Source organism: Puntigrus tetrazona, chromosome 10 (genome assembly GCF_018831695.1).
Source record: "Puntigrus tetrazona isolate hp1 chromosome 10, ASM1883169v1, whole genome shotgun sequence".
Taxonomy (NCBI): Eukaryota; Metazoa; Chordata; class Actinopteri; order Cypriniformes; family Cyprinidae; genus Puntigrus; species Puntigrus tetrazona.
The window spans coordinates 5,087,976-5,094,587 of NC_056708.1; positions in this window are offsets into that span (position 1 = coordinate 5,087,976).

Below are 6,612 nucleotides of genomic sequence, written 5' to 3' on the forward strand. Positions count from 1 at the left end.
TGGTTGAGGCGGTCGAGCTGGCGGAAGCCGCACAGCGTCGAGAGGCCGGGGAGCGGGCGCCATCTTTTCCCCGGAGGGTGTCCCAGGAGCGGCGCGCGCCGGAGGCACCAGCGCGACCGATGGAGAGGCGGCGGTCCGACCGTGAGAGATGAGCGATGCCAACCGAAGAGGCTTCCAACTCCTCTAGGCGTGGCTGGCAGGCTGCAGTCTCCACGGGAGCTTCCCGCGCGCACGGAAATCCCCATCGGCCTGAATGGACGGAAGTTCAGAGCCCTCCTTGACTCTGGCAGTACCATCAGCCTGGTTCAGTCCCGCTCTCCTACCCCGCGCGCGGAACGCGCCGAAACGGCTGCCACTGACCTGCGTCCACGGGGACACCAGGAAAGTCTCCACCCGTCTCATCACCGTGGCGGCGACAGGAGGAAGCTGGCCCCTGGAGGTGGGCCTCGTACAAGACCTGCCGGTACCAATCATCCTCGGGCGGGACTGGCCGGGTTTCGAGGCGCTACACACGCGACACAGCCTGTCAGCCCTCAAAGCCCTCGCCGGAAGAGGCGAGGGGAGAAAAAACCGCCGCCCTGCCGTTCTCCTAGCATCGGACAGCGGAAGAGATGGTGAGTCCCCTCCGAATACTACTAATGTATTCTTTGATGTGTTCCAACAGGTAGTCGGAGGGCTCGTTCGGCCGGGCTCAGCGGGAGGATGACCGGCTCAAGAATTGCTGGAACCAGGTACATTTCATGGATGGAGAAGAGAGCGGCCCGGCCCCATCCTCTTCCCCATTTTATTGTGGAGAACGGCCTACTCTGTTGTGTCGCCCAGCGGAGGGGGAGAAAACGGCTCCTGGTGGTGCCCGAGGAAAGTGGACACCATCTTGGAGCTCGCCCGCCCCCACCGCTGGCCGGACACCTCGGGGCGCCAACACTATCAAGAGGATCCGGGACCGTTTCCACTGGCCGGGGCTCGACGGAGATGTGAAACTGTTCTGCCAGGCCTGCCCGAGTGCCAGAAGACCTCGCCCGGCCACCTCCCCTAGTCCACTTATCCCGCTGCCCATAATCGAGGTGCCCTTCGGCGCATCGGGATGGATCTGGTGGGCCGCTGCCGAGTCTGCCCGCGCCACGAACACATCCTGGTGATGCGTGGACTCGCCACCCGGTACCCGAAGCCATCCCACTCCGCAAAGCCACCGCCAAGGCGTCGCCCAGGAGCTCTTCACCCTGTCCACCAGAGTGGGGATACCGGGGAGATACTGACCGACCAAGGCACCCGTTCATGTCCCGGTGATGGCCGACCTCTGCCGGCTGCTACGGATCCAGCAGCTGCGCGCCTCAGTGTACCACCCCCAGGCGGACGGACTTGTGGGCGGTTCAACCAGACACTGAAGCAGATGTTGAGAAGGGTTGTCTCCGAGGACAAACGGGACTGGGACCAGATGCTCCCCTCGTCCTCTTCGAGGTGCGAGAGGTGCCCCAGGCCTCCACCGGCTTCACCCCATTCGAGTTGCTGTTCGGCCGACAGCCGCGAGGCCTGCTGGGCGTGGCAAAAGAGGCCTGGGAGCAGCAGCAGCGGCCGGATGCCCAGAGGTCGGTCGTAGAACACGTCCAAGCCATGCGGGACCGAATTGAGCAGGTGATGCCCCTCGTGCGGGAGCACATGGCGCAGAGCCCAGCAGCAACAACAACGACACTATAACCGCCCTGCACAACCCCGGGAATTCCAGGTCGGCGACCGGTCATGGTACTAGTCCCCACCAATGCTTGCAAATTCCTGGCCACCTGGCAGGTCCATATACCATCCTGGAAAAGATTGGCCCGGTTACTTACCGAGTCCGCCAACCAGACCGTCGACGCACCGAACAAATATACCACATTAACTTGTTAAAGAAGTGGGTGGGGACTAGGAACACCTTTCCACACTCGCCATTCAGGAGGGCCCGATGCGTCGACACCAACGCCTTGCTCGCTCTCCGCTTTGAAGGCGGAACTCCAACATTTGGTCGGTCAGTTCTCGGATGTGTTCTGCGTCCACCCCGGGCAGACTAACCTCCTCCAGCACGAGATCCGGACCCCTCCCGACGTCATCGTCCGGCAGCGGCCCTACCGGATCCCTGAGGCTCGTCGGCGAGCTATTGAGGAGGAGGTAAACCAAATGCTGAAGTTGGGGTGATTGAACCATCGGCGAGCCCGTGGTCCAGCCCCATCGTCCTGGTTCCAAAACCGGACGGCACCCTCCGCTTCTGCAATGACTACGGCGACTCAACCAGGTCTCCGAGTTCGACGGATATCCCATGCCCGTGTAGACGAACTGCTGGAGCGTCTTGGAAGGGCCCGGTATATCTCCACCCTCGATCTCACCAAAGGATACTGGCAGGTTCCGCTGTCAGAGAAGCCAAGCCAAAAACGGCTTTCTCCACCCCGGCGGCCACTGGCAATGCCGGTCCCTTCCCTTGGTCTACACGGGCACCAGCCACCTTCCAGAGACTAATGGACATCTTACTCCGACCCCACCAACAGTGCGCGCAGCCTATCTCGGCGACCTTGTGATTCACTCGGAGACCTGGGAAGACCATCTGGAGCGCCTGCGGGGGTGCTTCGGGATCTTCGACGGGCTGGACTCACCGCCAACCCCAAGAAATGTCACCTGGCGCTCTTGAGCGAAGTACCTGGGTTACCGAGTTGGGCGAGGACTGATCCGGCCACAGGAGAGTAAAGTCACCGCGGTCCAGGAGACCCGAGGCCCACCAACAAAACCCAGGTGCGCGCCTTCTTGGGGTTGGCAGGGTACTATCGTTGTTTCATCCCCGACTTCTCCTCCATAGCCGCCCCTCTGACAGACCCTGACCAGGAAGGGGCAGCCTGAACGGGTTCTGTGGAACCCGACGCGGAGAGAAGCGTTCCAGAGGATTAAGGCCGCACTCACCTCAGACCCTGTCCTGAGAGCCCCGGACTTGGCTGCCCCTTCCTGCTACAGGCGGATGCTTCTGATGTGGGTCTGGGAGCCGTGCTGTCCCAGATCCAGGAGGGTGAGGAGCATCCGGTCTTATATATCAGTAGGAAGCTGACCCCCGCCGAGAAGAACTACGCGCGGTGGAGAAGGAGGCCCCTAGCCGTCAAGTGGGCAGTCCTGGAACTGCGGTACTACCTCCTGGGCGGCGGTTCACCCTACTTACCGACCACGCACCCCTCCAGTGGATGGCCAGGGCCAAGGACACAAACGCCAGGGTGACCGCTGGTTCCTCGCGCTCCAGGACTTCCACTTTGGCGTGCAACACCGCGCCGGGACAGCCAACGCCAACGCCGGCGGCCTATCGCGGATGTGGTCGGCTTTGCAGGTCTGTCAGGGTCACTCCCCACCCACCCCAAATTTCCCGTTATTACGCTCTGCTTTATCCACCAGGACCAGGACAGCGCTTGGGGGAGTGTGACGGCGTCCCGAGGATCATCGATCAGCGTTGCCCTGGGAACAAACACGGAACACCTACACCAGCCACTCAGCGGCGGATTCGCCACACCTGGAGCTCATCAGCCGCGGGCCAGATAAGCCGGCCAGGCGGCGGCTTCAGGGAGCCACGAGACTCCGAAACGCAAAGCTAACCTGTTGTCTCTTTCTTTGTCTCCCAGAAGCTACAACGTGGCGGGCCTGCCTGAGCTACTTCCCCTACTACCTCACAGTGGACTCCCTCACGTTACTAAGCACGGGAAACACCGAGACGACTCACCGCTGCACTCACCGGATTCACGCTACACCACCCCGGACTCACCGCCGCACTCCTCGCCGCGGACTCACCGCTCACCTTCTGTGTATTGTCTAATAAATACACCCTCCGGGTTTTCACTGCACCTGTTTCTCTTGTGCTTCCTCTGCCTCGCCACAATATGTATATACATGACAAGACAATAAACATCATAAATCTTTTTTTTGCATAAAAATGCGCATAGTCCAAACAAATGATTATTAATTGTGGTCCATTTCCTGTTAAGAAATACAGTAGACCATAAAGCTTTATTTGCTAAAGGTTAATTTGCTTAACATTTGAGCGAACTCGAAAATGCACCCATTTTTATCTCACTGGACTGAAAGACATTGGTATTACAGTGACAAAAAGTATTCGCTTACTACTGAAAATGCTGTGCGCGTTTGTCCTACAGCTCCGGAAAGTCATAGGTTCTCCATTAGAAACTCACAAAAAAGGTTTTCTTTTATAAAGATAAATACGGCGTAATATCTCATGGAGGTGTACTCAGGGTTTTTTCACACTCAGAAAATGGACTTGGGAGACCAGACAGGGCAGACTATGTGGGTCTCTCACCCTTTCTTTCGGACACAATGCGCCTGAAGGAAACTGCTGAGAGGATGTAATGGAGTAATCAGTGTGCCCTGTTTTTGGCAAGTTGTCATTTTGCTTACCGTCTCTTACACCCTGCTCTTCCTCTGTGAAATCACACCTGTTTATAGAGCCTTTCTTCTCTCTTCATATTTTCGATTCGGCTTTTTAGGCGACACCGAGCGCACTGCTATAAATTCAGTGTGGTTTTGACAAAAACAACTGTAATTTTCTTTCTAAGAAAGTGTTAGGGCTGTGCTAAAGAGCCGCAGCAGGAAGCCAGTATGACCATATCAGGTCACTGAGAGCCCGTCTGACTGAGAGGAGGATTTCAGAGCATTTTGCTCATTTGAGAACCATTGTGTAGGTTCATTTTGGTAATGCTACATCGCCGATGTATTCAAAGTTGAGTTTTGTAACCTCGATAAGTTTTGCCAAATGAATACAGAAGTCCTACAGATTTTACCCACTGGAAGAACCATCATTTGATTTCGAGTAAGATGTAACACGGTTAGTTCAATCCTGTTGAATCCTGTCAGACTATTATATTTCCAATTACCAGAATACACGAAATCAACTTTAAAACTAATCGAACGAGTATATTTCTTCCAGTCGTAGCACAATAGGTGTTGATAGTCATTAGTCACGGTTACACACCAGTCATTAGATCGGAAATCACGTCGTATTCGGCTTAAGATATTTGCGTTCAAAAAGCCTGAAGGTCTCACCGAGATGCTGTGTCATAAAACTTGAAGTGATGTAAAACAGATGAAGAGAAGTCTGCTCGACTCACCCAGCGTCCCTTTGTGTTCCTCCTGTGTATCTCAGCAGCGACAGTACTTCTCCCATGTGCTCCAGGCAGCTCTACTCCTTATCGCTCTACAGACGCTGAGCAATACATCCCCTCTCTCTCCCACATCGTCATCCCTCGATTTCTGTCTCTCCCCTCTCCATCTTTTTACTTTTATCCTTGAAAAGCACCCGGTTTATTTTAAGGAATACATTCCTTAAGCTTTCCGTTGCCGAGGTTGCGTACAGTTTAACCATATCAATCTTGCAACTTAATCCGTTCAGTTACAGTGCACTTTATATACAGTTTAAGACAAAAGTATTAGATCCCTAAGAAAATGTTATTTTTTCCCTGCTGCTGTTTAACGGAGAGATTTTTTTTTTCAACACAGCACACACATAATACTTTATTAAGGAGGCTTGAGTGTTTGTAATACAAATAGAAACTAAATTGTAAACAAATTATAATTATTAGCCCTCTGATGTTAATAGTCAGTTCTGTATCTCTTTGCCTTGATAACAGCCTTTATTTGTTGTAGTTCTCAGCAAGTTTCAGGCGTGTCTCTTGAGAAGTCGCAGTCTATTCCTCTGCAAATCTCTCAAGCTCCTCCAGATTTGTTTGTCATCTGGCATGGAGTCTGGTCTTCGGTGAGCCGCACAGATTTACTATTGGATTCAAGTCTGGGCATTGAAACATCTCCACAGCATCGTAGTGCCACCTTTATCTTTCACTGTGGGAATGGTGCTCTTTGGTTTGAGCACCTGTGCCTTCTTTCTCCAAACACACGCAACACCTCTGTGTCCAAAGAGCTTTAGTTTTATCTCGTCTGACCAAAGGACGTGTTTCTAGTATGTGCAATTTTTCTCCATGTTGTTCTCTAAACTTCAGTCTAGCTTAGAGGTGTCTCTTCTTTAGAAGAAGAGTTTTCTTAGTCAGCAACCTCACAGTGTATTTCCGTCTGGGCGCCTAATCTATTTTGAAAAATCAGTCTCAGATTTGACTAAATCATTACCTTGTTTCTTGGCAGTTGCTCTTGGGTCTATAGAAACCTCTGTCGCAAGTTTTTTTCCATAGCTTTCACTTCCCGCTGCTGTACCCTACTGTGTGGTCTCTTAAAACGTCTTGATAATTCTTTTCACTGCTGTTCTTGACACTTGAAAATGCTTTGATAAACGGGCATGCTTCTTCTCCTTTGTAAGTTTTACACTTCTTTGTCTCAACTGTTTTTTTGTCTTTGCCATAATGACAGTACATGTTATTTTACCAGTTGATTTGCAAGATACTAATCCTCAACTCACAGTGCGGTTTATAGGATTAATTAGGTTAAAGCAGCACTAGCAACTTTTTCTATGTAACACATACCTGCGTAAATCTCCATAGACATAAACGGTAACACTTTATTTGGTTACACCTATTAGTTACTTATTATCATGCATATTACTAGAATATTAGCCACTTCTTAGTGCTAATTGAGCACATACTGTATTAATGCCTC